The sequence below is a fragment of the Glycine max genome, chromosome 14, assembly GCF_000004515.6.
Source record: "Glycine max cultivar Williams 82 chromosome 14, Glycine_max_v4.0, whole genome shotgun sequence".
Taxonomy (NCBI): domain Eukaryota; kingdom Viridiplantae; phylum Streptophyta; class Magnoliopsida; order Fabales; family Fabaceae; genus Glycine; species Glycine max.
This window is the reverse complement of record NC_038250.2, coordinates 18,558,807-18,570,441: the sequence shown is the minus strand read 5'-3', so window position 1 is coordinate 18,570,441 and position 11,635 is coordinate 18,558,807. Positions and strand designations below refer to the sequence as shown.

Sequence of the window (11,635 nt, the reverse complement as noted above, 5' to 3'; positions counted from 1 at the left end):
GCCATCAGGAAGGATATCTCAGGTATTAGACAACTCAGTGGAGAGAGCCTGTATGAATACTGGGAGAGATTTAAAAAACTATGTGCCAGTTGCCCTCACCATCAGATTTCAGAGCAGCTGCTTCTCCAATATTTTTATGAAGGACTCAGTAATATAGAGAGAAGTATGATAGATGCTACCAGTGGTGGAGCCCTTGAAGGCAAACTGGATGCATTGGTCAACTTGGTAACCCAGCTGGCCTTGAACCAGAAATTTGTACCTTTTACAAGGGTCTGTGGTTTGTGCTCCTCTGCTGACCACCATACAGACCTTTGCCCTTCCATGCAGCAACCTGGAGCAATTGAGCAGCCCGAAGCTTATGCTGCTAATATTTACAATAGACCTCCTCAACCTCAGCAGCAAAATCAACCACAGCAGAACAATTATGACCTCTCCAGCAACAGATACAACCCTGGATGGAGGAATCACCCTAATCTCAGATGGTCTAGCCCTCAGCAACAACAACAGCAGCCTGCTCCTTCCTTCCAAAATGTTGCTGGCCCAAGCAGACCATACATTCCTCCACTAATCCAACAACAGCAACAGCCCCAGAAACAGCCAACAGTTGAGGCTCCTCCACAACCTTCCCTCGAAGAACTTGTGAGGCAAATGACTATGCAGAACATGTAGTTTCAACAAGAGACCAGAGCCTCCATTCAGAGCTTAACCAATCAGATGGGACAATTGGCTACACAATTGAATCAACAACAGCCCCAGAATTCTGACAAGCTGCCTTCCCAAGCTGTCCAAAATCCCAAAAATGTCAGTGCCATTTCATTGAGGTCGGGAAAGCAGTGTCAAGGACCTCAACCCGTAACACCTTCCTCATCTGAAAATGAACCTGCCAAACTTCACTCTACTCCAGAAAAAGGTAACGACAAAAATTTACCTAACAATTTATGTGCAGGTGAATCTTCCACTGGTAATTCTGATTTGCAGAAGCAACACATTCCTCCTCTTCCATTCCCTCCAAGAGCAGTTTCCAACAAAAAAATGGAAGAGGCAGAGAAAGAGATCTTAGAAACATTCAGAAAAGTAGAGGTAAACATACCTCTGCTGGATGCAATAAAGCAAATTCCAAGATATGCCAAATTCTTGAAGGAGTTGTGCACTAATAAGAGAAAGCTTAAAGGAAGTTAACGAATTAGCATGGGCAGAAATGTCTCCGCATTGATTGGTAAATCTGTTCCCCAAATTCCTGAAAAATGTAAAGATCCAGGTACATTCAGCATACCTTGTATTATAGGGAATAGTAAGTTTGACAATGCCATGCTAGATTTAGGAGCTTCTGTTAGTGTTATGCCTCTGTCTATTTTTAATTCTCTATCTCTAGGTCCCTTGTAGTCAACTGATGTGGTAATTCATTTAGCTAATAGAAGTGTTGCCTACCCTGTTGGTTTCATAGCAGATGTCTTAGTTAGAGTTGGTGAACTGATTTTCCCTGTTGATTTTTATATTTTGAATATGGAAGATGGATTTTCTCAAGGATCAGTTCCCATCATTCTAGGCAGACCCTTTATGAAAACTGCTAGAACTAAGATAGATGTTTATGCAGGCACACTATCCATGGAGTTTGGTGATATAATTGTTCATTTTAATATTCTGGATGCTATGAAATACCCATCTGAAGATCTTTCTGTATTTCGTGCTGAAATAATTGGCCATGTTGTTGATGAATACATGACTGATCTTTACTCTAATCTGCATACCTCTCACTCTTCATCCATTGAGTCTGAAATTGTACTTGATCATATGTCTGAATTTGATGCTGAAAGTGAATCTGAAAGTGATATTGATTTCATGTCTGGTGGTGGTGTTTTACCTCTTGAGATTGATTTTATAGAGTCAGATAGGACTAACCATGTTTCAGGAAGTATACATACCTCTGACTTTCTTTATGAGGTACAGACTGAGAAACCATCTCCTTCTACCACTACCTAGCCAACCACACCAGAATTGAAGCCTTTGCCATCAAATTTAAAATATGCTTACTTGGATGATAGCAAAAGTTTTCCAGTGATTATATCTGCCTCCCTTACTGATGAGCAAGAGGAGAAGTTGTTGTCTGATCTCAAGAAGCATAAGAAGGCTATAGGCTGGACCCTGGCGGACATTCCTGGTATTAGCCCATCCACATGTATGCATCAAATAAATTTAGAGGATGGAGCTAAACCAGTAAGACAGCCACAGAGAAGACTCAACCCGGTGATTCTTGATGTAGTGAAGAAGGAGATAACCAAGCTTTTGCAAGCTGGAATCATTTATCCTATCTCCAACAGCCAATGGGTGAGTCCCGTCCAGGTAGTCCCGAAGAAGACCGGCCTCACAGTGATAAAAAATGAGAAGGAGGAGCTGATTCCTACTCGGGTGCAGAACAGTTGGAGAGTCTGCATTGACTATAGGAGGCTGAACCAAGTTACCAAAAAGGACCATTTTCCCCTGCCATTCATTGACCAGATGCTTGAGCGCCTGGCAGGTAAATCTCACTACTGTTTTCTTGATAGTTTTTCTGGTTATATGCAAATTACTATTGCTCCTGAGGATCAGGAAAAGACCACATTCACCTACCCCTTCGGCACTTTTTCCTATAGGAGGATGTCTTTCGGCCTGTGCAATGCCCCTGGTACCTTCCAGCGGTGCATGATTAGTATTTTCAGTGACTTCTTAGAAAATTGCATAGAGGTGTTCATGGATGATTTCACTGTGTATGGATCCTCTTTTGATGGTTGTCTGGATAGTTTGGAAAAAGTTTTGAATAGATGCATTGAAACTAACCTTGTTCTAAATTTTGAAAAATGTCATTTTATGGTTAAGCAAGGTATAGTTTTAGGCCACATTATTTCCAATAAGGGTATTGAAGTAGATCCTGCAAAAATTTCTGTTATTTCACAATTGCCTTACCCCTCTTGTGTGCGAGAGGTGCGATCTTTTCTTGGTCATGCAGGATTCTACAGGCGCTTTATTAGGGATTTTAGCAAAGTAGACCTTCCACTGTCCAACTTGTTGCAAAAGGAGGTGGAGTTTGACTTTAATGACAGATGCAAAGAGGCTTTTGATTGCCTCAAAAGAGCACTGACTACCACCCCCATCATCCAGGCACCCGATTGGACAGCCCCTTTTGAGCTTATGTGTGATGCATCAAATTATGCATTAGGGGCTGTCCTTGCTCAGAATATTGATAAATTGCCCAGGGTGATATATTATGCTTCTAGGACTTTAGATGTTGCCCAAGCTAATTATACTACTACTGAGAAAGAGCTTCTAGCCATATTTTTTGCTCTTGAAAAATTTCGATCTTATTTGCTTGGTACCCGCATTATTGTTTATACTGACCATGCAGCTCTAAAGTACTTGTTGAAGAAGGCTGATTCTAAGCCTAGATTGATCCGATGGATGCTCTGCCTCCAAGAGTTTGACTTGGAGATCCGTGATAGGAGCGGAGCACAAAATCTAGTTGCTGATCATTTGAGTCGGATCGAACGTGTATCAGATGCGGATTCACCCATTCAGGATGATTTCCCGGATGATCATTTGTATATATTGTATAGTATTTCTGACTCTCTTTCTACTCCCTGGTTTGCTAACATTGTCAATTATTTAGTTGCTTATGTTTTTCCTCCCTTAGCATCTAAAGCCCAAAAAGATAAAATTAAAAGTGATGCTAAGCATTTTATTTGGGATGACCCCTACTTGTGGAAATTGTGCAGTGATCAGGTCATTAGACGATGCATTCCAGATCATGAGACTGACTCAGTCCTGCAGTTCTGTCATTCTTCCGCACCGGGAGGTCATCTGGGTGTTCAAAGGACAGCTCGCAAAGTGCTTGATTGTGGTTTTTATTGGCCCGCCATCTTTAAAGATGCGTGGAAGATCTGCAGCACTTGTGAGCAGTGTCAGAGAGCAGGAAATACACTTACATGGCGACAACAAATGCCTCAGCAACCTATGCTATTTTGTGAGGTGTTTGATGTCTGGGGTATAGATTTCATGGGTCCTTTTCCTGTCTCTTTTGGTTATGTTTACATTCTCCTTGCAGTTGACTATGTTTCAAAATGGGTGGAAGCCAAGGCCACTAGAACTAATGATGCTAAATTTGTTACAGATTTTGTCAGGTCTAATTTGTTTTGCAGGTTTGGAGTACCTAAAGCAATTGTTAGTGATCAAGGAACCCATTTTTGCAACAGAACAATGCATGCCCTGCTTAAAAAGTACGGGGTGGTACACAGGGTATCCACACCATACCACCCCCAGACCAATGGACAGGCAGAAATTTCTAACAAGGAGATCAAGAGAATTTTAGAGAAGATTGTGCAGCCAAGCAGGAAAGATTGGAGTACCAGGCTTGATGATGCTCTCTGGGCACATCGGACTGCCTACAAAGCACCCATAGGAATGTCTCCTTATCGGGTTGTCTTTGGAAAGGCATGTCATCTTCCAGTGGAAATTGAGCACAAAGCATACTGGGCAGTGAAGACTTGCAACTTCTCTATGGATCAAGCTGGTGAGGAAAGAAAGTTGCAACTGAGTGAGTTAGATGAAATCCGCCTAGAAGCCTACGAGAATGTCAAGTTCTACAAAGAAAAGACCAAGAAGTTCCATGATAGCATGATAGTTAAGAAGGACTTCATGGTTGGGCAAAAAGTGCTATTGTATAATTCTAGGCTTGGACTCATGAGTGGTAAGTTGAGGTCTAAGTGGATTGGTCCTTTTGTTGTTACTAATGTTTTTCCTTATGGTATAGTTGAGATCAAAAGCGACTCCACAAACAAGAGCTTCAAGGTCAACGGACATCGACTTAAGCCATTCCTCACGAACCCTTCTTTAGTGGACGTAGTGATGGAAGAGACTTCCTTACTCCACCCTACTCTTCCTCCACCATGACTTAGGGAGTTCTTCTTTTCCTATCTCCTTCTTTGCTTTTATTACACTTGTCCAATTCTATTTGATGGTTTAATTGTTTTAATCTCTTAATTGTGCTACATTGAGGACAAAGTGTTGTTTAAGTATGGGGGGGAGTGTTCTTTGGTTTTTGTTAGTTTTGTTGGTTTTGTTAATTTGTTAGTTGTGTTAATTTGTTAATGTTGATTAGTTTCGTCGACTTTGCATGTTTTTCTTTGAATCATAGGATATGTTCAAGAAATGGGTAATTTTTTTGAAAATAAAAGTTTTTGACATTTTGTGACTTGAAATCCTTGATTCTCCTCTACATGTCATGATAGTTTTGAAAGCTCAATTTGAAAGTGATGAGTTTACCTTTGTGAGAATTTGAGCCATCCATCATCATAATCATTTGGTGTGTTTTGCCCCATTGATTGCGTGCACAATAGCCTTGGCTTGATTCTTGTTGATGCTTCCTAATTCACATGCATATTTGGATATGATTGAGGCAATTTTGTTCTTATAAGCTTCTAGCCAAATGCACTTACCTTGACTTAATTCCTTTGATAGCCCTTTTGAGCCTTGTTTCCCTTTCCTTGTTTTGAAGCTCACTACAAGCCTTAAGTGAAAAACCATGATATCATCATATCCTTAAGGAATTTTGGAGCTTTGGAATTGTTTTGGGAATAAGTGTGGGGGTTTTTGTTTCATTGGATAACATGTTTTGTTGGCCATGCTTCATGATATATTTTGAGCCATACTTGATATACATTGCATATTGGTTAAATGTTGGACATGCTAAATATGATGTTGTTTCTCAAAAGGCTACAGAGCAACAAAAAAAATCGAAAAAGAAAAAGAAAAACAGTAAAGTTGAGTGAATAAGAAAAGAATGATGAGACTCTTGGTTCTACTCTTTATGTTTAAATTTTATCTTTACTTCTTTTTATTTTCTTATGTTTTCTTAATATGCTCTTATTCCCCATTGCTCCTCTATTCCTTTGCGATTCAGCCACTTATTCCATATTTTTCCATACCTTACCTTTGGCCCCATTACAACCTTAAAAGACCTTTTGATCCTCATGTGCTTGTGTTTATGGGTTGATTGTCAATTTTAGAATCTTGCCAAGTTTATGTGGTGTTTGTTTTCATGGGTGCTTTGAGGGTAAATAGTAGCCTAGACACTTGAGAGATAGAGTGTATATCTTGTGAGGCTTTATCACTTTTCATTCTTGAGCTGATTAACTATTTTGCCATGATTAGGTTGCTTGGATGATTTTCATGAATGTCTTGACTTTTTGGATCTCCTTATGTTAGATGTTACCCATTCCTTTCATTCCTTGATGTTCATTGAGAAATATGTGAATGTTTTTGTTTGTCTCTCTTTGATATCCTTGGATTTTGTTCTTTGTTTCATTTTGCCCAGGAGTGCAAAAGGCTAAGTATGGGGGGTTTTGATGTGCCATCATTTTCTTCTATTTTCTAAACCCTTTTTGCACCATTTTAATTACTGATTGGTCTTAATTGTCAATTAATCAGACAGTTTTATTATTTGGGCTCATTTAGCTAATTTGATGTTTTTAATCTAATTTCAGGAATTAATGAAACATTGGCCTTAATCCGGATTTTGGTTATGGACTTGAAGAGGGCAAATAAAGCAGCACTTACCTTAGTTAATTTCTAATTAGGAAATTTCGCAATTTTATTTTATGTTGTTCAGTGTTTATTTCGTTTTGGGCCAGAGTATTGTAATAGGGCCCAGTGACTTTGAGTGACTCTTTTTAAATAGCAGCCTTGGGATTCGTGCAAGGCTATTCTGTTATGCTATTTTATTATTCAAAGCTTTTGTTTTAGGTTTTTACGTTTTTTTGTTCTAAGGCTACTGTTTTCGTTCTTAATGCAATTTTCCATTTTCTGCTTCTAATTACAATTTCGTTCTTGCTTCTTCTTCTATTTTCATTTATGTTTCTGTTTCATTTACATTTCTGTTCATTTACGTTTCTGCTTCATGTTTCATTTGCGTTTTTCTGTTTGAATCTATGGAAGGCTAGTTTTTCTGGTGTTGTTTCCTTTTGAGGACGAAGTCCAACTCTCTTTGAGGTTTCGTTTGTAATGTGGTTTCCTAGCAGTTTTCCCTTCACCAGTTATCCCAAATTCGTGAACATTAATCAGTGCATGCTTCGTGTTCGATTAATTGCCTCTGAGCCTAACTTGCGTTCATGCTTAATGGACGAAGGGCTAATTGGTGTATGTGGTGCCTAATCACGTATTGACAACCCTAAGTTGATTTTCGCTTAGTAAATTGAAATAGGGTTGGATTAAGTTGTTGACTGTTAGGGACGAATTCTCCATAACCCAAGATAAGAGAATGGCTTCTGAATCTGAGAAAACAACCCGTTTTTAATATTAGTAGTTTCATATTCCAGTTTACTTGTTCTGCTCTTTAATCACAAAACAAACAAACCCCCCCAATCGTTATTGTTACTGCACAAGTATATTATGAACATTTGGTTTGTCATTGCTCGTTGGGAAACGACCTAGGATCACTTCCTAGTTACTGCATTTTCATGTTTATTTGATTCGAGTACGGCCTCGATCACTTATATCCGCATTTGTGGAGAGGTGGCACAGGGAGACCAGCATCTTCCACCTTCCAGTGGGAGAGTTGACGATCACACTGGATGATGTGTCGTCACTCCTCCATCTACCTATCAGTGGCGCCTTTCACAGCTTCGAGGCTCTTTTTGTGGACGAGGCAGTATTTTTGTTGATGGAGTTGCTTGAGGTGTCCGGTGAGGAGGCTAGAGCCGAGACAGTACAAGCGCGCGGGGCATATGTACGCCTGTCATGGGTTCGGGAGATCTATGAGATGAGATGTTAGGCACGATGATGGATTGTAGCAGTTCGTGTTTATCTCCTACACCTGGTCAGTTGCACTCTTTTTTCTAACAAGAGTGCAACAAATGTTCATGTGGTGCATCTAGAGGCTTTTCGCGACCTGGGTCAGAGTGGGGGCTATGTCTGGGGAGCTGCCGCGCTGGTTCATATGTATGACCAGTTAGATGAAGCTTCTAGGACCATGACATGGCAGATTGGGGGGTACCTTACTTTATTACAGGTAAATTTTGTGTTCGTAATATGTTACATTGGATTATGATGTAAACATGTTTTTATGTTATGTTAACCTCATTTTTTTTGTAGTGTTGAATCTATGAGCACTTTCCGAGCGGAGAGGGTGCTATGCCAATTTGGGTACATTCAGAGCATCCCTCCACCGCCTATTAGCACTTCATTGTCATTATGATATAGATGACAGGTGGATGCATTTCTCAGACCACGTAGCAGCTGTGGGTGACATTTGTGTAGTGCCTGGGCAGGTATCTGCAGATTACATGGAGTGGTTTTTCCAGATATCTCACCCATTCATCATACCAACGCAGGCAGGTGATCAGCCCAGACATCCACCTGCCCCAGACCATGAGGACTACATCCAGTCGGACATCCCAGAGGTTCCAGTGGCATTTGACCCCCTCGACATGCAGTGGTAAGATAAGTTGCGCATTTAATGTTTTATGAATTGTTATTTATTTTAAATTTTGTAATAAATGTTTTTTATGACTGTCACGGGATGATTACGAAGGCTATGAAGCGATCGTAGAAAGGTTGGAGCGTGTGCTCAACCTTAGGATGGTCACTGCAGGCACAGAGTTACATGATATCATGCAAGATTGCCTCAGGATCGCCAGGGGGGTGCCAGCGCAGATGGAAGTGTTAGGGCTCGACAAAGACGGCGCATAGAGCATTGATGATGTTTTTTATGTTTTGTAGTTGACATCATTTTTTCTATTTGTTACACTTTTTGTTTAATATAGTTTACTTTTTGTGCACTCTATATGACACACCGATTCCGATTCCGATTCCGATCTCGGTCCTTAAGCGAAGTTTTGGACTCTTATGAAGTTTGGATAAAAAATGTGAAGCTAAAATCATGACTTTCCTTCATAAGAATGAGATTAAAATTATAAATTTTAAAAAATAAGATAACTAAATGTTTATGTTTTAAAGTAAGATCAAAATAAAATAAAAAACAAGGATTTGGACCCTTGAAACATGTCTAAGTATCCATGTTCGGCGTTTTTTTAAAATTATGTACGAGTCGCCTAAGACATTTGAGGGGCGCTATTTCTCATGTTTGGACGTCAAAGAACTAAAAAAAATAATATCGTCATACGGTTCCATCAAATAATACCTCAAAAAGCAATCACAAAATTTTTTTAAAAAAAAATAGGATTTGGACCCTTGAAACATGTCTAAGTACCCATGTTCGGCATTTTTTTAAAATTATGCGGGAGTCACCTAAGACATTCGAGGGTCGCTATTTCTCATGTTTGGACATCAAAGAACTAAAAAATAATAATATTGCCAGCCAGTTCCATCGAATAACACCTCAAAAAACAAGCACAAAATTTTAAAAAATAAGATTTGGACCCTTGAAACATGTCTAAGTACCCATGTTCGACGTTTTTTCAAAATTATGCGCAAGTCGCCTAAGACATTCGAGGGGTGCTATTTTTCATGTTTGTACATCAAAGAACTCAAAAAAAATAATATCGTCAGCCGCTTCCATCGAATAACACCTCAAAAAACAAGCACAAAATTTTTAAAAAATAGGATTTGGACCCTTGAAACATGTCTAAGTACCCATGTTCGGCATTTTTTTTAAATTATGCGCAAGTCGCCTAAGACATTCGAGGGGCATTATTTCTCATTTTCAAACGTCAAATAACTCAAAAAAATAATATCGTCAGCCAGTTCCATCGAATAACACCTCAAAAAACAAGCACAAAATTTTAAAAAATACGATTTGGACCCTTGAAACATGTCTAAGTACCCATGTTCGGTGTTTTTTTTAAAATTATGCGTGAGTCGCCTAAGACATTTGAGGGGTGTTATTTCTCATGTTTGGACGTCAAAGAACTCAAAAAAAAATAATATTGTCAGCCAATTCCATCTAATAACACCTCAAAAAACAAGCACAAAATTTTAAAAAAATATGATTTGGACCCTTCAAAGTATGGCTAAGGTCTGAATAAAATAAATTATATTTGGACCATTCAAACAACACATTCAATTTTATTATGGAATTCAAACACGCTGTAAATAGATAAAAGTTACATGAAAAACAAAAAAAGAAACGTTGCATTCAGTCGTTTAACGACGTGGTAGCCACATTGTCTTCGAATTCCATACCATGTTTAGTAAAAACAGCTAAAATTTCTATTGGTCCATATTTCTTCCAATAGTTAGACTGTACTAACACCTTCAACACTTCATCATTGGTTTTCAGCTCATTAATTTCATATTTTATAAATTTATCTGAATACTCAAAACGTCCTGGTTGCCGAAGAAACAATTGTCTTACCGTTTGTGATTCGTGAATTCCATGAGGGGGAATCCCTTTAGGTGCAACTTGCTTTATCAAATCCTTTAGTTCATCGATGGTACATCCTAAAGGAATTTCAAATTTCTTTGGATTTTTTCCTGTGAACGCGCATCCTACAAATTTGTTCTGGGGTGGCATGTTCCATCTCCCGTTGTAATACATGAGCGCATCATGAGTAGGGGACGTAGTGCGTTCAAGTAAGTTTATTACTTCATCTGGTGTTCTTCCAACGGTGCATAATAACTCAATTGGACCAACACATGAAAATTGATCATTACGCATTAACATTGTGTTGACATCGTCATCATTTATCAATTGCATACATTGAAAGCGAATTTGGTTACCTGTATGGGTGAATGGTTGGCGGTAGTGAATTTCATCCAAAAATTGTTTGTCGGTTAGCTGAAGGATATTTTGTATTCTGGTTTTTAGGCTTTCAAAATCATAGCTATTTGGTACTCAAATGGGCACCGAAGTGGAAGTTTGGAAGTAAACCCCACTATCATTGTGAATAATCGATCCATTTGGAAAAATGAAACCCAACCTTGAGTTGACAATCGTCTGACTGCTACTTTCTCCTAAAAATGTCATACTTTATGTATCAATTGGGAGAGTATGTGAAAGCAAGATAATGTGTGATTTATTAGCATTTTTCGTGTCTCATATATATACATGGTTCTCACCGACAGATTGCTTCACTTTTTTTTTATAAAAAAATAGACACGCGTGAACATGTTTCGTGTTTATGTTTCCTACTAAACCAATGTCGTGCATCAGAATGTGTTGTCAAGTCAGTCAATGTCGTGTCACGCTCAAACTTTAATACGCATGCATATCATTATGTGTTGTCAATTATGACAACGATGTATCGTACATGCATAATTGATTTTGGTTGCACCAGCTAATTTTTTTCTTAACGCAACGAGTACTTAATAATTATCCTTTAATGGCTTACAACAAATTATATCGCATAATGAATAAATTAGATAAACAATGCATGTTCAGTCTTCATTTAGGTCGACATAGTCTCTTTTGAATGACATCAAGCTTGTGTACTGCTGCATTCTACTAATATATGAAGTTGGTCATTACTTTGCCTGAGAATAGCAATTGGTTGACCACAATAACGCTAGAGGCGGTAAAGGACAACGGTCTTTCAAATAAACCTGTTGTGCGTGAACAAACATTATTAACTCAAATGAAACAGGGAAGTGATTGCATAATTCTTTGACTAACTACCTTCAATGTACCTGAACAAAATGATTTCCAAACACG

The 11,635-nt window shown here is 38.8% G+C and overlaps 1 non-coding gene across 1 annotated transcript; it reads right to left on the bottom strand.

The window, feature by feature from the left end:
- On the bottom strand, positions 1-107 carry LOC112999466 (small nucleolar RNA R71). Its single transcript, XR_003264653.1, has one exon. It is a non-coding gene; the product is annotated as a small nucleolar RNA R71 (small nucleolar RNA).
- Between the last annotated feature and the right edge of the window lie 11,528 nt (positions 108-11,635).